At 41.5% G+C, this 27,797-nt stretch overlaps 9 non-coding genes across 9 annotated transcripts; 8 read left to right on the top strand and 1 right to left on the bottom strand.

Annotated features, from left to right (window-relative positions):
- The first annotated feature begins 466 nt into the window (after nucleotides 1–466).
- On the top strand, nucleotides 467–540 carry trnai-aau. Its single transcript has one exon. It is a non-coding gene; the product is annotated as a tRNA-Ile (tRNA).
- Nucleotides 541–1,133: 593 nt separating this feature from the next.
- On the top strand, nucleotides 1,134–1,207 carry trnai-aau. Its single transcript has one exon. It is a non-coding gene; the product is annotated as a tRNA-Ile (tRNA).
- Nucleotides 1,208–2,588: 1,381 nt separating this feature from the next.
- Nucleotides 2,589–2,662, top strand: trnai-aau. The gene has a single exon. It is a non-coding gene; the product is annotated as a tRNA-Ile (tRNA).
- A 1,370-nt stretch (nucleotides 2,663–4,032) lies between these two features.
- trnai-aau lies at nucleotides 4,033–4,106 on the top strand. Its single transcript has one exon. It is a non-coding gene; the product is annotated as a tRNA-Ile (tRNA).
- A 1,149-nt stretch (nucleotides 4,107–5,255) lies between these two features.
- trnai-aau lies at nucleotides 5,256–5,329 on the top strand. Its single transcript has one exon. It is a non-coding gene; the product is annotated as a tRNA-Ile (tRNA).
- Nucleotides 5,330–5,847: 518 nt separating this feature from the next.
- Nucleotides 5,848–5,929, bottom strand: trnal-uag. The gene has a single exon. It is a non-coding gene; the product is annotated as a tRNA-Leu (tRNA).
- A 788-nt stretch (nucleotides 5,930–6,717) lies between these two features.
- On the top strand, nucleotides 6,718–6,791 carry trnai-aau. The gene has a single exon. It is a non-coding gene; the product is annotated as a tRNA-Ile (tRNA).
- A 760-nt stretch (nucleotides 6,792–7,551) lies between these two features.
- On the top strand, nucleotides 7,552–7,625 carry trnai-aau. Its single transcript has one exon. It is a non-coding gene; the product is annotated as a tRNA-Ile (tRNA).
- A 16,175-nt stretch (nucleotides 7,626–23,800) lies between these two features.
- Nucleotides 23,801–23,872, top strand: trnae-cuc. The gene has a single exon. It is a non-coding gene; the product is annotated as a tRNA-Glu (tRNA).
- Nucleotides 23,873–27,797: the final 3,925 nt, after the last annotated feature.

Raw genomic sequence — 27,797 nt, 5'->3', positions numbered from 1 at the left:
GGACACAAACTGTGCCTCTGACAGAAAACGACTGAAATGACTGCTGTCTGATTTGAACCCACGCCTCCGAAGAGACTGGAGCCTAAATCCAGCGCCTTGGACCCCTCGGCCACACTACCTGTAGAGGAAGGCTCTTTTTCGGTTTTGTTTTTCCAAGATATCGCAAATCAGTATGACGTTGTCAGGTAAGATGCGCCACTGAAAAGGCAGACCACTGACGTGCACGTTTCCGCTGCGCCACTCTGCTCCTGACCTCCCCCCAAAAATGAGAACAACAGATGGGCAAACTCTTCTTAGGTAAGTCTACCAGGGACCAGTTTGCCAAAGTCGAAACAATCAGGGGTGCTTTTTGATGTGAGGTAACAATGTTTGCCAGTGCACCACCACCAGCAGCCTACTTAACGATGTTTATTTTGTGAAACCCAATAGGAAATCGACTCAAAACCTTGTTATAATGCCGAACGAGGGCCGGTTAGCTCAGATGGTCAGAGCGTGGTGCTAATAACGCCAAGGTCATGGGTTCGACCCCCATACTGGCCATTGACATCATCTTTATACAAAAACCACAACCCCGAAGTTTCTTCACACAAAAATTCACCCCCAAAACCTTCTGCAAAAAGATGAAGTCCTTTCACAGAGTGTGTCTGAATTGGAATCATTCAAATCAGGGCAGCTTCATGCTGTGAGGTAACAATATTTGCCGGTGCACCACCACCAGCAGCATAATTAAATATCTTTACACAAAGCGCTCCTGACCTCCCTCCAAAAATGAGAACAACAGATGGGCAAACTCTTCTTAGGTAAGTCTACCAGGGACCAGTTTGCCAAAGTCGAAACACGCCCAGCTTGAGGATCATGTGTACACATTGATTTATGTGTGCAGATTCCAACAATGCAAAGCGGGACAACCCCAAAGCTTCTTCACACAAAATCCACTCTCCAAACCTTCTGCAAAAATAGTACATCCAGTCACAGAGTATGACTCAATTGGAATCATCACAAATCAGGGGTGCTTTTTGATGTGAGGTAACAATGTTTGCCAGTGCACCACCACCAGCAGCCTACTTAACGATGTTTATTTTGTGAAACCCAATAGGAAATCGACTCAAAACCTTGTTATAATGCCGAACGAGGGCCGGTTAGCTCAGATGGTCAGAGCGTGGTGCTAATAACGCCAAGGTCATGGGTTCGACCCCCATACTGGCCATTGACATCATCTTTATACAAAAACCACAACCCCGAAGTTTCTTCACACAAAAATTCACCCCCAAAACCTTCTGCAAAAAAATGAAGTCCTTTCACAGAGTGTGTCTGAATTGGAATCATTCAAATCAGGGCAGCTTTATGCTGTGAGGTAACAATCTTTGCCGGTGCACCACCACCAGCAGCATAATTAAATATCTTTACACACACGATTCCCAAAATTGCTAAGCCAAAGGAGACAAAGCCTGGTGTCTCCTGGCAAACTTCACACTGGTGGCTGTTGAACTGAGTTGGCTAACAAAGTACAGAGACTTTTCTGTGCCATGGAAGACTATGACTCGTGTTCAACTTTTAGGATGTAATCCAAGTAACCAATGACAAGGACTTTTACAGTAAGCCATGTCTTTGAAACCCTCAGCCACACAACATTTAACATTACTCCTTTAGTGTTCAACAATTAAAGGTGTTACGGGACACAAACTGTGCCTCTGACAGAAAACGACTGAAATGACTGTTGTCTGATTTGAACCCACACCTCAGAAGAGACTGGAGCCTAAATCCAGCGCCTTGGACCCCTTGGCCACACTACCTGTAGAGGAAGGCTCTTTTTCGGTTTTGTTTTTCCAAGATATCGCAAATCAGTATGACGTTGTCAGGTAAGATGCGCCACTGAAAAGGCAGACCACTGACGTGCACAGGAAGAAGAATGTCTAAGCTAAAGAAGGGTTCACTCTGCTGTTTGCCCAACAGTCATAAAGACAAAGGAGAAATTCAGAAGAGCACAGCAAGGTTTGACCACCATCAATTGTATTAAGTCTATGGACTGCAGACATGAGGTTTCACTAAATGGCCACACCTTGCTTCTTCCCCAGTGTCGGCATTTACCGCCAACCATGCGTAGAACACACATAGCACTGCCTTAGCAGAGGATGGTTTCGATCCATCGACCTCTGGGTTATGGGCCCAGCACGCTTCCGCTGCGCCACTCTGCTCCTGACCTCCCTCCAAAAATGAGAACAACAGATGGGCAAACTCTTCTTAGGTAAGTCTACCAGGGACCAGTTTGCCAAAGTCGAAACACGCCCAGCTTGAGGATCATGTGTACACATTGATTTATGTGTGCAGATTCCAACAATGCAAAGCGGGACAACCCCAAAGCTTCTTCACACAAAATCCACTCTCCAAACCTTCTGCAAAAATAGTACATCCAGTCACAGAGTATGACTCAATTGGAATCATCACAAATCAGGGGTGCTTTTTGATGTGAGGTAACAATGTTTGCCAGTGCACCACTGTGCACCACCACCAGCAGCCTACTTAACGATGTTTATTTTGTGAAACCCAATAGGAAATCGACTCAAAACCTTGTTATAATGCCGAACGAGGGCCGGTTAGCTCAGATGGTCAGAGCGTGGTGCTAATAACGCCAAGGTCATGGGTTCGACCCCCATACTGGCCATTGACATCATCTTTATACAAAAACCACAACCCCGAAGTTTCTTCACACAAAAATTCACCCCCAAAACCTTCTGCAAAAAAATGAAGTCCTTTCACAGAGTGTGTCTGAATTGGAATCATTCAAATCAGGGCAGCTTTATGCTGTGAGGTAACAATCTTTGCCGGTGCACCACCACCAGCAGCATAATTAAATATCTTTACACACACGATTCCCAAAATTGCTAAGCCAAAGGAGACAAAGCCTGGTGTCTCCTGGCAAACTTCACACTGGTGGCGGTTGAACTGAGTTGGCTAACAAAGTACAGAGACTTTTCTGTGCCATGGATGACTATGACTCGTGTTCAACTTTTAGGATGTAATCCAAGTAACCAATGACAAGGACTTTTACAGTAAGCGATGTCTTTGAAACCCTCAGCCACACAACATTTAACATTACTCCTTTAGTGTTCAACAATTAAAGGTGTTATGGGACACAAACTGTGCCTCTGACAGAAAACGACTGTTGTCTGATTTGAACCCACGCCTCCGAAGAGACTGGAGCCTAAATCCAGCGCCTTGGACCCCTCGGCCACACTACCTGTAGAGGAAGGCTCTTTTTCGGTTTTGTTTTTCCAAGATATCGCAAATCAGTATGACGTTGTCAGGTAAGATGCGCCACTGAAAAGGCAGACCACTGACGTGCACAGGTAGAAGAATGTCTAAGCTAAAGAAGGGTTCACTCTGCTGTTTGCCCAACAGTCATAAAGACAAAGGAGAAATTCAGAAAAGCACAGCAAGGTTTGACCACCATCAATTGTATTAAGTCTATGGACTGCAGACATGAGGTTTCACTAAATGGCCACACCTTGCTTCTCCCCAGTGTCGGCATTTACCGCCAACCATGCATAGAACACACATAGCACTGGCTTAGCAGAGGATGGTTTCGATCCATCGACCTCTGGGTTATGGGCCCAGCACGCTTCCGCTGCGCCACTCTGCTCCTGACCTCCCCCAAAAATGAGAACAACAGATGGGCAAACTCTTCTTAGGTAAGTCTACCAGGGACCAGTTTGCCAAAGTCGAAACACGCCCAGCTTGAGGATCATGTGTACACATTGATTTATGTGTGCAGATTCCAACAATGCAAAGCGGGACAACCCCAAAGCTTCTTCACACAAAATCCACTCTCCAAACCTTCTGCAAAAATAGTACATCCAGTCACAGAGTATGACTCAAATGGAATCATCACAAATCAGGGGTGCTTTTTGATGTGAGGTAACAATGTTTGCCAGTGCACCACTGTGCACCACCACCAGCAGCCTACTTAACGATGTTTATTTTGTGAAACCCAATAGGAAATCGACTCAAAACCTTGTTATAATGCCGAACGAGGGCCGGTTAGCTCAGATGGTCAGAGCGTGGTGCTAATAACGCCAAGGTCATGGGTTCGACCCCCATACTGGCCATTGACATCATCTTTATACAAAAACCACAACCCCGAAGTTTCTTCACACAAAAATTCACCCCCAAAACCTTCTGCAAAAAGATGAAGTCCTTTCACAGAGTGTGTCTGAATTGGAATCATTCAAATCAGGGCAGCTTCATGCTGTGAGGTAACAATATTTGCCGGTGCACCACCACCAGCAGCATAATTAAATATCTTTACACAAAGCGCTCCTGACCTCCCTCCAAAAATGAGAACAACAGATGGGCAAACTCTTCTTAGGTAAGTCTACCAGGGACCAGTTTGCCAAAGTCGAAACACGCCCAGCTTGAGGATCATGTGTACACATTGATTTATGTGTGCAGATTCCAACAATGCAAAGCGGGACAACCCCAAAGCTTCTTCACACAAAATCCACTCTCCAAACCTTCTGCAAAAATAGTACATCCAGTCACAGAGTAAGACTCAATTGGAATCATCACAAAAATAGGGGTGCTTTTTGATGTGAGGTAACAATGTTTGCCAGTGCCCAACAGTCATAAAGACAAAGGAGAAATTCAGAAAACCACAGCAAGGTTTGACCACCATCAATTGTATTAAGTCTATGGACTGCAGACATGAGGTTTCACTAAATGGCCACACCTTGCTTCTACCCCAGTGTCGGCATTTACCGCCAACCATGCGTAGAACACACATAGCACTGCCTTAGCAGAGGATGGTTTCGATCCATCGACCTCTGGGTTATGGGCCCAGCACGCTTCCGCTGCGCCACTCTGCTCCTGACCTCCCTCCAAAAATGAGAACAACAGATGGGCAAACTCTTCTTAGGTAAGTCTACCAGGGACCAGTTTGCCAAAGTCGAAACACGCCCAGCTTGAGGATCATGTGTACACATTGATTTATGTGTGCAGATTCCAACAATGCAAAGCGGGACAACCCCAAAGCTTCTTCACACAAAATCCACTCTCCAAACCTTCTGCAAAAATAGTACATCCAGTCACAGAGTATGACTCAATTGGAATCATCACAAATCAGGGGTGCTTTTTGATGTGAGGTAACAATGTTTGCCAGTGCACCACTGTGCACCACCACCAGCAGCCTACTTAACGATGTTTATTTTGTGAAACCTAATAGGAAATCGACTCAAAACCTTGTTATAATGCCGAACGAGGGCCGGTTAGCTCAGATGGTCAGAGCGTGGTGCTAATAACGCCAAGGTCATGGGTTCGACCCCCATACTGGCCATTGACATCATCTTTATACAAAAACCACAACCCTGAAGTTTCTTCACACAAAAATTCACCCCCAAAACCTTCTGCAAAAAAATGAAGTCCTTTCACAGAGTGTGTCTGAATTGGAATCATTCAAATCAGGGCAGCTTTATGCTGTGAGGTAACAATCTTTGCCGGTGCACCACCACCAGCAGCATAATTAAATATCTTTACACACACGATTCCCAAAATTGCTAAGCCAAAGTTGACAATGCCTGGTGTCTCCTGGCAAACTTCACACTGGTGGCAGTAGAACTGAGTTGGCTAACAAAGTACAGAGACTTTTCTGTGCCATGGATGACTATGACTCGTGTTCAACTTTAAGGATGTAACCCAAGTAACCAATGACAAGGACTTTTACAGTAAGCCATGTCTTTGAAACCCTCAGCCACACAACATTTTACATTACTCCTTTAGTGTTCAACCATTAAAGGTGTTATGGGACACAAACTGTGCCTCTGACAGAAAACCAGTGAAATGACTGTGGTCTGAAGGCAGTGGTGGGATTTGAACCCACGCCTCCGAAGAGACTGGAGCCTAAATCCAGCGCCTTGGACCCCTCGGCCACACTACCTGTAGAGGAAGGCTCTTTTTCGGTTTTGTTTTTCCAAGATATCGCAAATCAGTATGACGTTGTCAGGTAAGATGCGCCACTGAAAAGGCAGACCACTGACGTGCACAGGAAGAAGAATGTCTAAGCTAAAGAAGGGTTCACTCTGCTGTTTGCCCAACAGTCATAAAGACAAAGGAGAAATTCAGAAAAGCTCAGTAAGGTTTGACCACCATCAATTGTATTAAGTCTATGGACTGCAGACATGAGGTTTCACTAAATGGCCACACCTTGCTTCTTCCCCAGTGTCGGCATTTACCGCCAACCATGCATAGAACACACATAGCACTGCCTTAGCAGAGGATGGTTTCAATCCATCGACCTCTGGGTTATGGGCCCAGCACGCTTTCGCTGCGCCACTCTGCTCCTGACATCCCCACAAAAATGAGAACAACAGATGGGCAAACCCTTCTTAGGTAAGTCTACCAGGGACCAGTTTGCCAAAGTCGAAACACGCCCAGCTTGAGGATGATGTGTACACATTGATTTATGTGTGCAGATTCCAACAATGCAAAGCGGGACAACCCCAAAGCTTCTTCACACAAAATCCACTCCCCAAACCTTCTGCAAAAATAGTACATCCAGTCACAGAGTATGACTCAATTGGAATCATCACAAATCAGGGGTGCTTTTTGATGTGAGGTAACAATGTTTGCCAGTGCACCACTGTGCACCACCACCAGCAGCCTACTTAACGATGTTTATTTTGTGAAACCCAATAGGAAATCGACTCAAAACCTTGTTTGAACGAGGGCTGGTTAGCTCAGATGGTCAGAGCGTGGTGCTAATAACGCCAAGGTCATGGGTTCGACCCCCATACTGGCCATTGACATCATCTTTATACAAAAACCACAACCCCGAAGTTTCTTCACACAAAAATTCACCCCCAAAACCTTCTGCAAAAAAATGAAGTCCTTTCACAGAGTGTGTCTGAATTGGAATCATTCAAATCAGGGCAGCTTTATGCTGTGAGGTAACAATCTTTGCCGGTGCACCACCACCAGCAGCATAATTAAATATCTTTACACACACGATTCCCAAAATTGCTAAGCCAAAGGAGACAAAGCCTGGTGTCTCCTGGCAAACTTCACACTGGTGGCGGTTGAACTGAGTTGGCTAACAAAGTACAGAGACTTTTCTGTGCCATGGATGACTATGACTCGTGTTCAACTTTTAGGATGTAACCCAAGTAACCAATGACAAGGACTTTTACAGTAAGCCATGTCTTTGAAACCCTCAGCCACACAACATTTTACATTACTCCTTTAGTGTTCAACAATTAAAGGTGTTATGGGACACAAACTGTGCCTCTGACAGAAAACCACTGAAATGACTGCTGTCTGATTTGAACCCACGCCTCCGAAGAGACTGGAACCTAAATCCAGCGCCTTGGACCCCTCGGCCACACTACCTGTAGAGGAAGGCTCTTTTTCGGTTTTGTTTTTCCAAGATATCGCAAATCATTATGACGTTGTCAGGTAAGATGCGCCACTGAAAAGGCAGACCACTGACGTGCACAGGAAGAAGAATGTCTAAGCTAACCCAATAGGAAATCGACTCAAAACCTTGTTATAATGCCGAACGAGGGCCGGTTAGCTCAGATGGTCAGAGCGTGGTGCTAATAATGCCAAGGTCATGGGTTCGACCCCCATACTGACCATTGACATCATCTTTATACAAAAACCACAACCCCGAAGTTTCTTCACACAAAAATTCACCCCCAAAACCTTCTGCAAAAAAATGAAGTCCTTTCACAGAGTGTGTCTGAATTGGAATCATTCAAATCAGGGCAGCTTTATGCTGTGAGGTAACAATCTTTGCCGGTGCACCACCACCAGCAGCATAATTAAATATCTTTACACACACGATTCCCAAAATTGCTAAGCCAAAGGAGACAAAGCCTGGTGTCTCCTGGCAAACTTCACACTGGTGGCGGTTGAACTGAGTTGGCTAACAAAGTACAGAGACTTTTCTGTGCCATGGATGACTATGACTCGTGTTCAACTTTTAGGATGTAATCCAAGGAACCAATGACAAAGACTTTTACAGTAAGCCATGTCTTTGAAACCCTCAGCCACACAACATTTAACATTACTCCTTTAGTGTTCAACCTTTAAAGGTGTTATGGGACACAAACTGTGCCTCTGACAGAAAACCACAGAAATGACTGTTGTCTGATTTGAACCCACACTTCCGAAGAGACTGGAGCTTATATCCAGCGCCTTGGACCCCTCGGCCACACTACCTGTAGAGGAAGGCTCTTTTTTTTTTTTCGGTTTTGTTTTTCCAAGATATCGCAAATCAGTATGACGTTGTCAGGTAAATGCTCCACTGAAAAGGCAGACCACTGACATGCACAGGAAGAAGAATGTCTAAGCTAAAGAAGGGTTTCACTCTGCTGTTTGCCCAACAGTTATAAAGACAAAGGAGAACTACAGTCAGTAAGAGCGCCTGGTGTCACAGTGTGGTGCTAATAACGCCAAGGTCATGGGTACTGGGCATGAAAGTGTGCTTGATAGAAGAACCACCCCCCCAAATTTTCTTCACACAAAAAACATAATTAATTATGTTTATTCTGGGAACCCCAACAGGAAGACAGCTAAAAGCTTGTTAAAGTGTAAATCAGGTGCATATCAATGACCAATGTTTTGACTGGGCGGTAAATAAATAAATAAATAGTAAAGTAATATATATAGTAAATAGTAGTAAATACTTTAACATGTGGGATTTTGAGTCTTCTATAAATATGTTATGATGATTTCCTTTAACATGTGCAAATCCAATTTTGACATCACAACCCCTGCAACGACAAAGCCTTTGTGCACTCTTTGTCAACTATAGCGCTCCCTTTAGGGGAAGCACAGGCCCCAGGTTTGTATCTGTGGTTATGCAGTACAATTTCACCCACCAGTACTTCGAGCATGTATGTGTCTACAATGGTGTTGCAGCGGTTTCTTTGTGTCTCATGGGCCTTTTTTAAGTGATTCATGTTTTTGGCTTTAGAAGCAATATTCATTGTACCCTCAGCTCCCTCTTTTCTCTCCTCTGTTGCAATTCACTGCTGACTTTGGGAGAAAAAAGCACCCTCACTCCCTCCAAGTATTCAAGCCTTATTTGTCATAGCAATACCAATACAGTACATTTTTCACTTCAGTAAAAACATATAATGCTATGATAGCTTATTTGAAATTATTTATTGTTTATCCAAAGATAATATTTATCCTTCTTACAACTCAGGGTTTTTTAATCATTCCTCCATCCTACAAGTTTGTTTGAGACACTTTATCAGTTATCTGTTAGCTTCCTGCTACACAGTGCACCAACATCAGACAACATCAGCAGTGACTGACCATCAGAGCAGCATTGACTGGAAAGGGTCAACATCATCGACCATGAGTCAGTGGATAAGAAAGATCTCATTCTAAAAACCCTGCCCGAACAGAGACAGACGTTATCATCTCTCCTGAATACACGTCCACTTATCATCCCATCACTGGTCCACACTCAGGTCAGCCAAATTTACCACGAGATCCTGCTCTCTTGTACAACTACTATACCCATGGTCAACAACAACCTTTAGACCTAACTAACTCACACAGTTTTAACAAAATATGAATAGTAATATATTTTATTAAGTAATATTAAAACTACACAAACTAATGGTGCTTTTCCATTATATAGTTCTAGCACTACTCGACACGCCTCTACTCGGTTTGGTATCAGGCAGGTTATTTTCCATTACTTCATATTACCTCCTCATTGTGGGCGGGGTCATCATAGCATGGCTACAGGAAACTGTCAAAGCTGTGATATTCGGTGTTCTAACTCATTATAATTGTCATGGCACTTTTAGCTGAACATTTATTCAGTTTTCTTTTGTTGTTTTCTTTACGTTGAATTTTTAAATCTGTTTCTTGTTTCCTGTTTTATTTCGAAGTTTTTCCTTCCAGTGCACCTTGTGTGTAGTTTTGCTTCCTGTCCTGTCTTCTGTGATTGGCTGCCCCGCCTTAATGTGTTTCACCTGTGTCTTGTTTGATTTTCCTCCCTAGTGTATTTAGTATTTAGTTTCTCCCCATTGTCAGTGTTGGGCCATTTGGTTGCATGATACATTTTAAGTCCTTGCTTTTTTTTTTTCTTGCTCTGGTTTCATATATTCCTTGTAAGCTCCCAGTGTTTTTGGTGAATGTTTTACTCTTCAAATATTTACTTTATTAAAGACTTTTTTATTCGAACTGTATAATGGAAAAGCGCCATAAGAATTAATGTGGTTCTGGAGGGCTGATGATCAGAGAGAGTGATTAGTGTGACTGCAAGGTCTTAGGCACAACAGGGAGACTGGCCAGGTGTTCGCAGTTGTGCTAATTATTCTGTCTCTATACTGTACCTGCAAGACAAAAAGGCAAGAACCAGGAATAACTCAAAAATACCACAGGCGCTGCTACAACAGGAAGGCTGTCACATATGTCATAGAGCTATCACTTTTTCTAAAAATCAAGCTCAAACTAATGTAAAGTGACATGCTATTCCAAAGATATACGGATATGGCACCATGTTTCCTCAGCTTATTCAGCTTAACATCTGTTTGTCACAATGAATCTGTGTGAAAGCAACTGTTAGCTGACTATTGTCTATTGAAATGTGCTAGTTTCGCACATAGAAGCAGTAGCTTACTGTGCAAACAAGGAAGAATGGCTCTGCCCACATACATGTCAATTACCACTGCACACTGTAGCTTTTTACAGGAGGATGAAGAACCTAACAAGACACAGGCAAACAACATTGGGGTGGGACAGACAAATACTGGATGTGAAACAAAATTAGGTACACAAGGGAAAAAGAGTACAAATAAACATCTAGTAACATTAGAGACACAATCTACAAGACAATACAGGATTAACAAAAGAGAGTAAAGGATAACAAAACTAATCTAAAATCCAAAACCAAATCCAACTGTAGAACAAAAATAAAGACTTCAAACTTAAAATCTAATGTAATCAATCAAAACCTCAGCTCATGACACACAGACTATCACTATGCTTACAAATCACTCAGTTCACTCACCAGTCATATGACTGATTTCAGGACATAAACTAAAATAATGTAATTTAAAATATGACTTTGTAAATATGTTGATGTGTCTGAGTTTTACATTTCCTGTATCCCTTTACTTGACAGCCAGCGGAATGCACTGATGTGACTGCTCTTGCGAGGACAGAGGCCACTTTAATTCAGCAGCTTTTTCAGAGCCAAGTGCTTAAATTGCTCTGCTCAGGTAGCTACAGGCACTATGTCGAGACATGGATTTGGTCTGATGAGCCATGAATGGCTTCATTTCCCTCTCTGTCCTCTGAAAGTTGGAATCTTCTCAAAAATTGAAATGGGCAACTGGAAGGCATTAGCTTGTCACATCCAGCCTCTGAAGAATTGAGAAGAATAACTTTGAGCACTGTGCAATATTGAATCCAGTGGCTTGAATTCAATTATACAACTGAGCTGACCATGGGATGTAGCTGCTGTGCCTGTATCAGTGAGGACTGTCATTCATAATAGGAGCAAACCTTTCAATTCATTTGCCACTGAAGTGTCTGTAAACTGATTTCCACATTTTTAATGTAACCAAAATTTGCACAAATACTGTATATGTTTCCATCGTCTTCTGATTGTTTGCTAATATGACATATTCATTCCAGATCACCTGAGAAGAAATATAGCAAGGCAAGTATTCAGATGCACCCTTGCTTTTTCACCATTATCCTTATGCACCATTATTCATTTGTAAAAATCCTCTTCAGGTCCTGATAGCCAGCAATAAACAAAGGAAAAGAAATCTGGTGTAGTAGGAGTCTGTAAAATGTTAAAAATAGCAACTGCAACATCCCACTCCCTCCTCTCTATCCTCTTATCAGAGTTCTACCCTCAAAACACAGAAAGCACACATTCCTACAGCCTCCGAGTGAAGGAGAGAGTTTGGCTTCATTGATACTTAGTATGTTGACAAAAAATGGGGTTACCCAGACTAAAACAGGACTTCAAATTTCAGTCTGACTAAATTGTACTAAAACCTATTTCAAGTCGGACAAACACACCCAGACAATGCGATTGAGAGTCAAGCTATTACTGCAAAGCTGGCCTTGGCACTCTGGGTATGGGTTACAGTTCCCATCCTTGGCTAATACCCATAAATAATAGAAGAACTTGGTAGACGGAACAAAAGGCAACAGTGACAAAATTCTAGGAGGTACAATTTATGGGACCGCTAAGGAGATTGATTTTATGTCCTGTCAGTTTAAATAATCTCATATTTTTAAGTTAATGGATGGTAGGAAGACTGAGGAAAAGCTCAAGAGGTGGAGATATGCTCTAGAAAGGGGAGGAATGAAGGTTAGTCGCAGCAAGACAGAATATATCTTTGTGAATGAGAGGAACCCAAGTGGAACCATGAGGCTACATGGAGTGGAGATAAAGAAGGTGGAGGATTTTAAGTATTTAGGGTCAAAGGTCCAGAGCAGTGGAGATTGTGAAAAAGAGGTGAAGAAACGTGTTCAAGCTGATTGGAATGGGTGGAGAAAAGTGTCAGGGGTAATGTGTGATAAAAGAGTATCAGCCAGAATGAAAGGAAAGATATACAAGACAGTGGTGAGACCAGCGATGATGTATGGACAGTGGCACTGAGGTAGCAGAGATGAAGATGTTGAGGTTCTCTTTGGGAGTGACGAAGATGGATAGGATCAGGAATGAGTCAATCAGAGGAACAGCACATGTTAGATGTTTTGGAGATAAGGTCAGAGAGGCCAAAATGAGATGCTGGGGTTTGAGGTCTAGAGGAAGACCAAAGAGAAGGTTTATGGATGTAGTGAAAGAGGACATGAAGTTAGTTGATGTGAGAGAGGGGGATACAGAGAACAGAGCGAGATGGAGGAGGTTGATTCGCTGTGGCGACCCCTGAAGGGAGCAGCCAAAAGGAAAAGAAGAAGAAGAAGAAGACTGAATGGTGTTTCACAAGCTAACAACTATAATATGCTTTTTTTTTGCATTTCCATTGGAATAATACTAAAATAACCAGCCTCAGCTATTCCAGTAAAATGATACAGGGCGGTCACGGTGGAGCTAGAACGTCTCCATCTCACAACTGAATGGGTGACAGTCACTCAATTGTGACTTGTGTAAATATACGCTGGAAGTCGAGGCAAACATCCGCAGTCTACTCTCATACAAAGCTTGACGTCTTGTTGAGACAAACTGAGCTGAACCAGGGATTTACTGTTACTGCTGGAAACACAGCATTACAAGCTGAAAATGGGTGTTTCGCCCCCTAGTGGATCGGAGGCGGACACACTAAATTGAATAAATCGATTCCTCACTTGATCTTGTATAGTGGGACATGAACAGTAGTCACAAGTAACAACTGTAGCTGGACTTAACTGTGTGTGCATTGAAACATACTGAATGACTCCATCATGTCTGAATCAATCATTTAAAAACATTTAACATCCAAATGAACCATGCAGATTAGGTAGTGACAAATGTGAAGGAGATTCAATCCTCTTGTTCCAAACAAATCATTGCTTTTCGTCATGTTTATGCCTTTTTTTAAGCCAGTACCAGCAGCGTGTGCATGTTTGTCTGTATGCACTTGGATCTAATGTCCATTTCATGTTCATTTTGACGGCCAGTTTTAAAGCCTGCTTTTCTCGAAGCTGTATACAAAAGCTGCATCCACATATTTGTTGAACATAAACACAAAAACAAATTCCTCTCATCCCATGATGGATTCATCAGGTCAGATTTGTCAACACAACCATGACACATTATCTCATTATGCACTGCGAGTGAGACTGACACAGATGTACTGACAGAGGGAAATGCAGAGAATAAAAAGCAGTTGCTTTACATAATTCTCCATAATTTCCAGTCACGGACTAATAGATTTTTTATTTACATGTGCCAGAAATAATTTCCCACGCTTCATGAAGCTTATTATGGTAAATGTACGACTGAACAAAGCCAGCGAGTGTCATACTAACATTATTTTACTTTTTTTATTTTCTAATTTCTATACAGGTGTTAGAATAAATCTTCAAGTGCCCTTTATAGTGATGAAGGCAAACATAGCTGTGGCATACTGCTGTGAATGATTCATGTTTGGTTTCTACAAGTTCATCTTACTCAGTAATTAAAGACCCAAAGGTTACAGCTCAATTTGTCAGGACTTCCAGACATACAACCTTAAAAGCTTTCGGATGATGTTTGCTCATGTTTCATTTAAAGTTGCATTAGGAGGTGGGATTATTGGAAAAAGTTGATTTGAGTTTTGTGCGCAGAATTTTAAAATACACGCAATGTGTCTGTCGCTGGAGCTCTTTGCTGATATGCACACAAATCTGGAGTGGCAGAAAAGTATGTGAGGGTGGTGCAGGACATGTATGAAGACAGTGTGACAGTGGTAAGGTGTGCAGTTGGAGTGACACATGGGCTTTCAAAGTTTACAACAGGGATCAGCTTTGAGCCCCTTATTGTTTGCAATGTTGATGGACAGGTTGACAGATGAGGTCAGGCAGGAGTCTCAGTGGACTATGTTGTTTGCAAATGATATTGTAAACTGTGGAAGTGGAAGAGAGCCTGAGGAGGGGGAGTTATGCACTGGAGGGGTGAAGAAGAGAGTGCAGGCAGGGTGGAGTGTCAGGGCTGATGTGTGACAGAAGGATAGCAGCAAAAGTGAAAGAGAAGGTCTACAAGACAGTAGTGAGACCTGCTATGGCGTATGGCTTGGAGACAGGAGGCGGAGCTGAAGATGGAGAACATTGGCATTGACGCTTATCCTCGCTGCTGATTGGAACTGATCGCCGCCTCTTCTACCACCACCTCGACTACTTCCCTTTCGCTTGTTAACCTTTCTTAAAAACTTGCATGTCTCCTCGCCTGCCTGCCGTTTTGAGTAAATCCACTAAAGGTGTTTTTGTTTTATCGTATCAGTGTTTTTTACCCACATGGAAACTGTCTTTTGCGAAAGTGGGAAAATGCGTTTATTTTTTGCTTTTTAGTGTATAAAACCAATATGCCACTTTGGGAAAACGATGTCATGTGTTATCGCCGTTGTCATCATCTTCCTCTTCTTGTGTTTGTCTGATCTTTTCGCTCAATTATGTCTTTTCATTTTCCTTTCATTGTCGCCTTGGCTTCCTTCATTCTCTATCTGTCTGTGTGATTGTATACATTGTAATGTGCGCTTATTTGAATAGAATTTAATTTAATTTAATTTAATTTAATTTAATTTAATTTAATTAAATTTAAACAGTTTGTGCACATACATCTTCTCCAGTTTTGGTGTAGCAGCCCTACGACGCCATGTACACACCTGGCATAGGTATTACAGCTTTTTGGGGGGGTTTCATGTGGATGACAACATTTCCTGAAATAATGCCATGTTCACGGAGGTCTATTTCAAAACGACAAAGAAAAAGATTGTTTCCGTGTGCATAGGCCCATGTGGAAAATCATGCAGTCCAGTGTGTGTGTGTGTGAGAGAGGTCTCAACATATTATTACACATAAATTGGAAATCTAAGTGACTGTGGCAGGGATGTAAACTGATGTAATATCAGCAAAATCAAATCAATTCGGCTTTTCAAAGTGAAAAACCGCAGGTGCTTTGTGTTATGTTCAGTCAGATTTCAGCTTGGAGGAATACTGTGTGCTGTCACGTACTTTTCACGTGGCTATGAAAACTCCGAGCATTGTCAGAATATCTGCGTCATTATTTTTCTCGAGGTGTCCTTGCCCTCTATAATCTGTTTTCTGTGTGTCTTTGTGTTCTGCTGGAGTTCAGGTTTGCTGTTTGTTTGCAAGACTTTTCCTACCTCAACAGCTCTTGTGCTGCCTTTCACAGATTTTAATTGGTAATCTGTCTTTTTCGTCCCTACTTCTCACTCCCGTACGTGCTTATTATGAAAACTTTCATTTAGATTTACCAATAGGGAAATCAAATTCACTTTTACGTATTCATAATCTTGTGTCTTCCTCTCTCTCTCTCTCTCTCTCTCCCATCACAGTGGGATATGTGCTCATCAAAGAATGAGAATTTAGGCAATGAGAAACCAAAAAGGAAATAAAATCTGCCCTGTTGCCCTTCCAATTGTTAATTCGGGTCTGGCATGGGACAGATGTAAGTCCTCCATCAGACACAAGGAAACTTGCAAGGAGTCACACATAATTAAAGGGTGCTAATTTGAAATAGGATTCTCAGTAACACAGTAACTGAGGTCATTGCTGTGTGCCCCGTATCTATTATAAGACACAATTTGTGGGAATTAGAAGAAGGATTTCCCATTTGACTTGTGACCTCCATGCTCTGTGTAGCACAGACAAGCACAGTCCGAATGCATTTCTAGGAATTCCAATTTCATGACATTCATTTGTGAAGGAACAAAATGAGCTTGTGGGTTGTCTTTCATCCCACTGTCCACTAAATTGAGCGGAGGTGTGAGTTTGAGAGTCAACGGTTGTCCGTCTGTCTTTTGTCCCTGTGATGGACTGGTAACCTGTCCAGGATGTACCCCGTTTTCTGTCCCATGTCAGCTGGGATTGGCTCCCAGTAGAGGGTGTAGAGGATAAAGCAGTAGACAATTGTTGATTGCAATATGTATTGTATTGTGAACTCTGTATTGTGACGATGTATGATACGTATCTTGAGGTTTTAGGAAATACTCAGTCAACTGATTTGACTCTTGGCTTTGTTGATCTGCAGTTGAGAAGAGAAACAAGGATTCCTCATTGGAGTTTATGGCCTTCTTTCCTGCCGCCTGACTGCTCCGGAATGTAGCCATTTTTAACCTCATGAATATTCCATCCATCCATCCGATATCTACCGCTTTATCCACCAATGGAGGGTCGCGGGGTTGCTGTGCCAATCTCAGCTGACATAGGGCAATCGGCAGGGTACAACCTGGACAGTTCGCAAGTCCATCGCAAGGGCCACAGATAGAGACCATTCACTCTTACATTCACACCCTATGGTCAATTTAGAGTGACCTAACTTGCCTAATCCCCATGTTTCTGGACTGTAGGAGGAAGCCGGAGAACCCGGAGAAAACCCACACAGAGAGAGACCACGCAAACTCCATGCCTCCATCTTGTCCCTATCCCTTGTGTCCCTTTTATATTAACTGTCATCATACCTTCCCCATGGTCTTCTATGGATTTGGCTTTAACTTCTTATCCTAATTTGGAAACTGATAATGCAATAGTGATGAAAATCATCCTAAGCCTTGCTTTGATTATATTACATTATATCATTCTATTGGCAAATAGGATGTACAGTAGTTTTTGGGACAAACTGACAAACTGAAGTGCATTGTTCTGTAACCAGTACAATGTAGAGAATAGAATGTTCCATTGCCAGTTTTGGAAATGCCAGGTCGAGTAGCTGAAACTCAACCTCGCAAGAAAAAAAACAACCCCGTCGGACGAACAAAATCAGAAGAAGGTGGAGAGTGACAGAGAGATAAATCAAAAGTGAACCCCAGACTGCCTTCACTCCATGGAGAGAGCTCTGACACTTAAGAGGCCATGATTAAATATAGCTGGACATTTAACTCGGGGGTTATTTGTCATTCTTTACTGTAGTTTTATGCTTTGGACCGTAGCCATGTTGCTGGCAGCTTCATTCTGAAGTTCAGAAGAGTTTTTAGTTGAACAATAGCAGCACTGGGACCATGACAATTCAAAGGTTTCTGAACTGCAAATGTTGAGCTGCAAATTAGTAGAATGGGAGCCAGAGAGGACAGACACCACTTAACTCAGAGAGCACCAAGAGTCAATCCTGAGGATCCCAGCCAGGACAGCTCTTTATCATCAGTCAGCCCTTTTAGCCATTAGTTTTACACTTTTAACCTGAGGGCTTGTGCTGACAACACTGGGAATGATGCTTTTGTATCTTTCTAGTCAAGCTCTTCTTCACAACGTGGCACTTTTCATAATTTGCTGAGCTCTGCACAGTTCAATGGATACTACATTGTCAGCATCCTTCAGGTTCCTACATATCAATATACCTTTTCTTGAGAAAGTGTCAACGTTCAATCACAGACACTGACGATCATTAAATGGACATTAAGCCAAGTGGTTGTCAGTGATCAGATTGAGCTTGCATGCTGCAGGAGCGATATTGTGAGGTCATTGTTTCTTTAAAGGTTTCTGGTGTCAAATTGTTGAAGAAAATGTAAATGCAACTTTGTTTGTTACTGAAGGTGTACTTCCTGTTGCCAGAAAGTGGCACCATGACGGGCTTTGTAGGCTATCATTGTGGACCTATTTGCCCTAAAAAGAAGCTCAAATAAAAATAGAGATGGGGTGGAAGCCTACTGCGTGTTATTTCTGCAAACCTGCTTTTGGCCACTACAATGGTTGTCCCAGTAATCTGGGGAGGGTGGCGTCCATCTGGATGAAAAGCCTGCTGTGTGGCTTGAACACAAAATGTGAAAATGTATGAAATTCCTGCAAAATTCATCAGATCAAGCAGATCATATTTTCCTGGGTCCTGAAGTACGGTGATGGTGAGAAAATGCTGATTCTAAGGCTATGAAATTGATAATTGATGATAATTGTTGTATATGTTGATGATCATACACTCATTCCAGCATACCTATTGCTAGTATGTTCAATTTCTGAAAATAAAATTCTGGACTTTTAAATCACACCTTAAAATGTACTAAACAAATCAATGTAACTTCTGCAGTTTTAGTTATTGGGTTTAAAAATAAAATTCAGTGATTACATTGAATATTTCTCCTGTAGAATGTAGAGACATGAGGGGCAGTACGAAAAGTTTTTTCAAATTTTGTCCAAGGTGGGATTTGGATAAATCTAGCCTCTAGCAACACATTTCTTACAGGGGGGAAACTAGTACTAATTTGTTTCTGAGGCGGCCTGCCAGGTAACATGAAGAGATTGATTAATTGTTTGCTTCCCCTGAAAAGCTCAGACACCCATAGATGTTGCAATGCTGTTAAATGCTGCATTGTTATTGGTTGCAGTTCACAAACATGTCGATTCTAGTCATTAAGTATTAAAAAACCTTACAAAGGTGTTCTGTTGCACTCCAGGTTTGGCGAAAAAAAATGTGATGTGTCGATAAAGATTTGTCTTGTTAAAGAATTCGCCCAAGAAAGAGTTCATCTTCTACCTCTTCAATCTTCAGATCTCTTCAGTCTTGGCACCTTGGCATTAACAGTGTGTGAGATTGTGTTTGTGTGTGTGTGTTTCTGACTATTATTCATCATGCTTGTCTTAAAGTTCCAAGTCATCTTGTAAGTGCTGACTAAATGTCCAAACTGTTCATATTAACTTGCTGAGTTTGCACTGTTACTGCAGTCATCAGCTCATGTACTTGTCAATTAAAAAAAAAGTGCAAAATGCATGAGACGAAAATGATACAACAACCATCCACAAATGAAACGGCCAGACTGACACAATCTCTTTAGGGCATTGAAGGATGACTCATTCTACCACTGCTCCCAGGTCGCCTTAATGTGTCACCCAATGATGCTTGTCCAAAGTCTCTGATAGAACTGGCTGAGTGGTGTCACATGACAATTTACAGTGTCTGTAATTGGTCTGAATTTCAAAAAAAAAAAGCTGCACCAGTTATACAATATAACGGTACACAACGCAAACACTTAATCAAAACGTGGCAATTATCAATGATTAATGGATTTGGGTCCAAGTATGGACAGGACAGCATCTGGATCCAGATCTGGACTGTGATCTGCCTATTAATGACCTCTTCTTTCCAGGACGTATGGTCAAACACTTGGCAGGATGGACAACATATTCTCATAGGCAGCAGCAACAGAAACACTGTGCACTATGTCCAAATATGTAGCTTTGTACTTCACTATGTCATTTCTAATAAACTGCTCCTAAGGAGGCAGACTGGGGAAAACATGATGCTCTATGCTGCAGATGATAAAACTGTAATGTAAGATGGAGTCAGTCCTCCTTTTGTCTCAGAAAGAGTCAAACCAAGGTGACAATAACAGTATTAGTCTTCAGTCTGCTGCCAGTTGCCCCGTTTCATCACTTATTAGATGCGAGGTGGGTGGGAGACATAACAACAAAGTCAAACGTGGTGGCAGAGGGAACAGCTGAACACAGAGCCGCATATAAATGTAGGGACAGCAGCTGCAGCTATTTATACCCTGAAACAGTGGGGTGAAATTAAGATCAAAGATGTCACTAATGCATGGATGTACAGCTGTGGCAGATGTCAGATGTGTCCGCAGGGGGAAAAAGTACTGATTTAGAAAACATTTACCACGTGTACTGCACTCAGTTAATTAGATCATCTCCATTAACACATTCTGCATGTAAATATACAGGATCACGATTATTTTTCATGAACTGCGGCATGCAGTCTGCTGTAGTTCCAGCAAAAATATGACTTTAATACACTTTTCAGTTATTTATATGGCATCATGTTGCTGCCGATTTGGTGGCTGCAATTTCATGATACCAACCTCCTGATCTGTGTTCTTCACCAGCCAGAGTCTGTCAATGGCAATACTTCATTATTCCACCCATGGTTTCACTGCTCCATTTAGTGGCTCACTGATAGAAATGGGCAATAACACCCTACTGGGCCTAATAGTAGACAAGTAGTCCCCTACCGGCCCATACATATGGGACTGATGTGTGTCTATAACGATCATTCAATAGTGTGACAACAATCTTGGGTTTCAGTTATTTATATGGCATCATGTTGGTGCTGATTTGGCGGCTGCAATTTCATGATGCCAGTCTCCTGATCTGTGTACTGTCATCACCAGCCAGAGCCTGTCTTTGCATGCAGACGCATCTGCTCCTGCAGATTCACCTGCACTTGTTGCCTTCTTTCTCTTACTTTGGTAAAAGATGATTTATTTATTTATTTATGTATTAACTGAAGCTTCATAATTCCTGTTGCCAGGAGGTGGCACGATGTCTGGCTTCGCAGGTTATCATTGTGAAAGGATTGGGCCTAAACAGAAAGAAGGTTGGAAGCCAATACCATTGTTGCCACGGTAGCCCACATACAGATCAAAGGAAGGTGAGGGTCAGTCTGTGTGGAGGCTTTGCTAGTGGGAACACAAAATGTGAAAATGTAAATGTGAAAACAACAATTCCTGCAAAAATCATATGAAATAAGTATGTGGACATAAGCTGCTGTGACACCAAGTTTCATAGTGTCATCATATGTTATATTATTTAATAATTGTCAAAATAAACACAACTAACCTTTATGGTGGTGAACAGATTATTCCCTTTCCCTTTAGGGGTCGCCACAGTTTTCAGATTTCACTGTTCGTTTTACCATTTCTTTTACAGGCCAGTTTAAATTCGACTCCATGTGACTTGATGGGTACTACCGAGTCTGTCACCAGAGGAGCAGGAGAGATGGACGTGACAATGCATCAGCTATCGCAGTTCAATCTGTATTGGCGGTGCGTGAACTACATACAAAACGGTCAGTTCTGACTGACAGAAGATCAGTTGTCTCCTTCAGTTTGGCCTTGAGTTTGATATGTATGTAGATAAGAAGACATGCACCGTCAGCTAAACTCAACCCACTGGATTTAATTAATGGTTCAGGACAATGCGTTTTAAATGAAAATTGATTGCTCTATAACTTCCACCCCTGCTATGGGCCACCCACCTTAGGCTTCTGTAATTCATAGACGTGCAGCTCTGTTACCCATTTACTTAAGAGATAATAACAAAATAGCAGCAAGCGATGAAGTTGATGTTCCTAAAAAAAATACTGTAGTCTCCTCAGTAGCATGTACCTGGTTCAGTTTTGCAAACATTGCATTGAAAGAAAGTACACATAGTTAGAAGTAAGAAGACAATGATAAGCATCAGCGAAAATGACATCATCATTTTCCCTAAACAAGACCACAAACTGCTGAGCATCCTGGACAATGCCAGCCACTCTCTGCACACTGTCATCAGCAGCCAGCGGAGCCACAGAAGCCTCAGCAACAGGCTGAGGCTGAGGCCTCCCAAAGTACAGGACCAACAGGTTGGGGGACTCGTTTGTCCCCCGGGCCATCAAACTGTACCACTCCTCATTGGGGGGGACGAGGGCAAACAAAACAAACAGTACGAACTAAACAAACAACTGTCCATAATCACAGCTCACTGAAATGTGCAATAACCACAACAATAACATAATAACATGTGCAATAGAACCATAAAGACATGTGCAATAAAACCCTGGGCAATACGGGGTAACTGTAGGTGTGTGTGTACCTATGTGTGTGTATGTCTATATATATATATATATATATATATATATATATATATATATATATATATATTTGTATATCTATGTATGTATGTGTATATATGTACTGTATATGTGTATATGTATGTATATATATATGTATATATATATATATATATATATATATATATATGTATGTATGTGTGTTTATATATATATGTGTTACACATATATATATAGCATGGGTCATTTTCATTTTTATTTTTATCTTATTTTATTTTAATCTATATTTTATTCTATATTTTATGGTGTTTGGTACCTGGGGTGTTTCTCTTTCCAGTCTCCTGTAAAGTGTGACTCTAATTTTAACAGTGCTGTGTGTGGATGTTGGAGCTGTTAATTTCCCCGAGGGAACCTCCCAAAGGGGTTAATAAAGTTGTCTGTCTGTCTGTCTGTCTGTCTAAGTAGTGTATTGGTTGCAAATGCAGTTCAGTCTGGGGCCTGTTTTCAAAATATACCATTTCAGGGGTATCAAAACGTTGAAGGGTAAAATGCTGATAAAACGTAAGCAGATTTACGTAGACTTGTTTTAATTTGTGGACAGCCCCTAAATGTGATTCCAACTAAAGGCAGCAGGCAGGTTTGTGTTTGGTTGCACTTTCACCCCAAGGGGGAATTTGTGTTTAAGGTTGTATAGTTATAATAAATACAAACTTCTTTGGCATTTTTAAAAAGGTTTTTTTTTTTTTTTTTTTTAATAAGGATGTAAAATTTTGAATAGAATTCGGTGTAAAAAAAAACAAAAACCTTATTCCACTGAGGCAGACTGAGGCTCAGGTGGAGCTTTTCCTCTTCAGGCCATTAGAATTCTTAACGAGGGCTAGGTTTAGAGCCTTCATGTTGGCTTTATCAGTAAAGACAGGGGACGCACCTGCATTTTTCTGGAATAGATTCAAGATTCAAGATTCAAAGTGTTTATTGTCATATGCACAGTAAAGAAACACGTTTCCCTGTACAATGAAACTCTTACTTTGAATAATGAGCAGACCTTCAGTAATTCACTTACCTCTTCAAATACCTGTCACAACTGCTGAACAAGAGTATATACTGTCACTTCCTTTTTTAAACACACCTCATTTGTGTCACACTATTCTGTATTCTGCCTATGATTTACGATGCTGGACCAGTATTTCAGCATTTACTGCGTCACATATGTTCCTTTCTCACCTTTACCAAGGAAGGTATGTTTTCATCGGTGTAGGAGGTTTATCTGTAGTTCGTCACAAACACTATTCAAGAAATCATGAGGAAAATCTATGATCAAAATGTCACAGGGGTATTGAAGGCCAACTCTGGAAAGAAAATTGGCTTCTTTGGGTTAGATCAGTCCCAGTAACAAAATACTAACAAAAGATGCTCTCATATCTTTTGGGACTGCCCAAAAACACAAACATTTTGGAAAAACAAATCAAAGACAAACTGAAAATAAATTGTGAAAACAGATCTCCATATGGACTCTAAACTATATTTAATTAGATGTTTCCCAAAGCCCTTTGGATCAGTGTTATATATTGCATGCATTCCCTGGTGGTCTAGTGGTTAGGATTCGGCGCTCTCACCGCCGCGGCCCGGGTTCGATTCCCGGTCAGGGAACTACGTTTCGGCAGCCCGTGGCCAAGTGGAAAGGGAACTTGACTTGTAAGCAGGGGGGCGCCGGTTCAAAAAACGCCAAAGAAAAAAAGGGCTGGGGTACCCCTGAGCAAGGTACCCAACCCCCAATGCTCCCCGGGCACCACTCAGTGTGGCAGCCCACTGCTCCTAATTCTAGGATGGGTCAAAATGCAGAGGAATACTTTCCCTAATGGGATTTCTTTTAGAAAGGATGGATTCCAATAACCTTGGTCAGGATTTTTGCACCTTAACCTCACTTTGGGGAATTGTGATATTGTTTATCTTTTCCCAACTTGTTTTGGTAGTTGCATGTGTGCTCTATCTCTAGTATTCAAATCTCCAGTACTCAATTTGAAAATGTTTTCTTTTGTTAAATGAGATTAAATGCCTGTTACATTACAAATAATGGTGATAAAGTTAATGTCTGTTATCATGGGCAAAACTGTAAAACGTCCTATGGAGGACAGAGTAATCATTGAATGGATTAATTGTCCCATTTTACAAGTTCAGATGTGTATAAGTATCTCAGCGACATCTTAACAGATCATGATGAATTGGCAAAGTCAGTGGAGAAAGAAATAACACTTCACTGAGGTGCACTTGCCAGATTCCATCTTAAAGTTTTCCACTAACTACAATTACAAATGAAAACTGAGGTGTCGAAAACCTACTGCAGCACTTTTTTAATCCATAAAGAAAAAAAGAAGTTTAAAAAGTAGTTTCTATGTCAATACTGGGACTATATTGGACAAGCTACAAACATTGTATGATTAGATTAGGCTGCACACCAATAATTAGACCAGCCATACTTTGAAAACCACACACTCAGCAAGCCAAACTGTTGCAGCAAACACTGTGCTGTCTCACCACCAGAGATAAAACTAATGACTCCTGTGGGCATATTTAGCTTTTGTAGCACTGGAGAGAGAAACAAAGGCAGGAAATAAAAGCAGTAACACTTAACTTGAAGTTACTAAAAGCATAGAATGCCAGTTTCAGGCACATTTGCATCTCATTTTAACTGTACATGAAGCCATTATTGCAGAGGGTAAATTAGATCATAAAGCTGCCACTGTTTCATCTCTGTGCCGTTATCAGTGAGATCCAGGCTCCGATATAGGCCAGTCACACAGAGCCAAACAGCAGGTGAACATGGTAAAGAATAAACAATACAGTAAAGTAGAGTAATTTAAGTTTAAATAACATAATGCAAGAATCAGCCATGAGACATCACAGAAGGTACGAGAAGAGATTAAAAAAAGAAAGCATACAGCAGTTTAACGACATATGGAGACTCTGGACACCAACCTGAATAAAAATAATAATAATAATAATAAAAAAACACGTTCACAGCTGTATGAGCAAACTGGCCAATTAAAATTTGGGAGTGGTGTAAAAATGTTCAAACAAATTCATTTTCATTTTTTTACGATAGCTCGTTTTGTTCGGCAGCAATTTTTGTACGGAAACCCCTTTAAGCAAGAACACAAATTACCTGTGGGCCAATGAGCATCTAGTCTGGCCAAAAGAGGGCCAGACTAGGGAAAAAAAGTTTAGTGCAGTGTAATGAAAACATGGCCTGTGACCTCCTTTGGCCCGGTCCCAATGTCCACCCTCACAGACTTAGAGACTCTTGCCAGTAGTTTGAGCACATCATGGCCACTTTCTGTCAGTCAGCATTTCTGCAGATGTTGTCAAACTGAATTACCCACAGTTTCACAGAGTGTAATTTCTATGTTGTGAATCAAAGCTTCATTTAATCTTACCAATTTTTTCAGCATCGAAGCGTGGCATGAATGCTGTGAGTGCGTGCACAGGTTTCGTGTGAAAGAGCACGGTCAGGTAATCGCTTCAATGACATCACTTCATTTATGATAATACCTGCTTATTACAGTGTAATGAAGTTAAAGACACACTGCTGTTTAGGGGACAATTTGGGGCCAAAAAAGGCAAAAATGGCCTTGGTGGAATTTTACATTAACATATTATCTTCATACCCCAAAACCCAATCCACAGAAAAGCTTTGGTGACGTCACTTTTCTGTGGAGTTGTCGACTCAAAATGTGTCTACGTGTCTGACACTTCTGTCTTCAGTGGACAGAGGCCCCCGGTGTGTCATTTATCATGATATTCGTAATTAATTTTACATACTTAGTGATTTTTATCGCTACTAAAATCTGGCTGAATGGTTAAACATATGGATTTTAGGATTTGGTCACGTCACTTATACTACATTCAAATTATCACAGTGATGGGATCAGTTTTTTTTAATGCTCTGGGGACATAAATATCACATCATTAATTTCGATTTTCACTTCAGTTTTGTTTCACTTCAATACGTGGTCCCACACAGCAAAGGAGTAATACATGCCATTGCAGTGGACAGTCATGTTCATGTGAAAGTCTGACTACCTTCATTGGTGCACTGGCTGTTTGTAGAGAATTAAATAATCTAATTTCAGTCTCAATTATGGAAACCTGACTGACATTGGGAGCAAGTTTGGAGGCAAAGATAGCCAGGCTAATGCTAGACTACATCTCAATCTCATATGAGTCTGGAAAAGGTGGTCACCATTCAATTAGATTGAAATGCCTCTGTATGCAATTGGAGAGACCTTCAACCATCAGACCAATGATGACATGCGTGTTGTAGTTTTCTAGGTGCAATGGCTACCAAGTAATGACATCTATCCAGAGGTGATGCTAGACTCTGGGGGACTCCAGGCAAAGATGCTAATTGTGGCCCTTCACCGTTCCTTCCCACCCTGTACACCCTTTTAACCATTTACAGGGCGTTCATCGAAATATTTGGAAATTAAAAATCCCAGCCCCGGCGTGTTGTTGAAGGATATAACAAGACTTTGTTTCTTCTTTTGTTCCATTTTTTAAAATGTATTATGTATTATTTTTTAAAATGTATTATGTATTATTTTCATGTGCAATACCTGGAGACAGGCTCCACCCCCATGCCACTGGTGACGTAGTCACACGTAGCACGGCATTTTTCTCCATCTCCTTGATGGACTTGAGTGGAGTCTCCAGCCTGGTGAAAGAGTTGTCAGCAAAAATGGCTGTAGTGGAGGGAGAGGAGGACAGTAATAGCACTAACAATAATTTGTTACATAACTTAATGGCATTTAGTTACTGCGATTGGTTCTGTAGTGGCCATCGTCAACTCAAACCATCGCAGAAGGAGTAGCAACCACATCATGTCTATGAAGATGGCGTCACTGTCGTTGGGAAGAGAACATGTTTGATCTTCGCCAAACTCTGTTAGAAATGATGAAACCCTTTCATAAGGTTGCAGTCCCTTTTTCAGTCAGATGGGAGACAACCAAACTAAGGTGACATTGCCAGATTGAATCTGCAGCCAACCGCAAACTAGCTTTTATCTCTTAGTCTCAGAGGATCCTGTGACGAAACTGGCTTTAACGCTCTTTCTTGTTCCAGTCGTTTCTTCTACCCGGTCTTAGCTCACGCACCCATATGCTTTCTTTAATTGCTTTTCCCTCCACCAGTTCACTCACTACTTGTTCTTGTGTCCGTCCTTTATCTCTCTATTGCTCCCTCCTGACCACAGGCCATCTTTTTTTTTTATCATTAGAGACTTGTTTGTCATGCCTCACACTTTTATGTCACTTTCTCCTGCTCTCTCTTCCTTTTATTACTGATTTTACTCTTCTTGTCTTGTTCCTCTTCACTATTCCAAATAATTTCATCCTGATATTTGGTATTAGGTCAGCAACTTGTTACCATCTGTCAATGCCATGTCCATAACTGACAATTACAGTTATACCAATGGTCATTGGCCTAATGGTGGATCCAATGGCTTTTGCTGTTTCTGAATTATTAAAAGGCAAATGGAATCATTCTAATTGTGACTAAAATAGAAAAATGAAAATTGTTA

The sequence above is a fragment of the Solea senegalensis genome, unplaced genomic scaffold (assembly GCF_019176455.1).
Source record: "Solea senegalensis isolate Sse05_10M unplaced genomic scaffold, IFAPA_SoseM_1 scf7180000017359, whole genome shotgun sequence".
NCBI lineage: Eukaryota > Metazoa > Chordata > Actinopteri > Pleuronectiformes > Soleidae > Solea > Solea senegalensis.
Note: the sequence above shows the minus strand (reverse complement) of the source record. Positions and strands in the feature narration are given on the sequence as shown.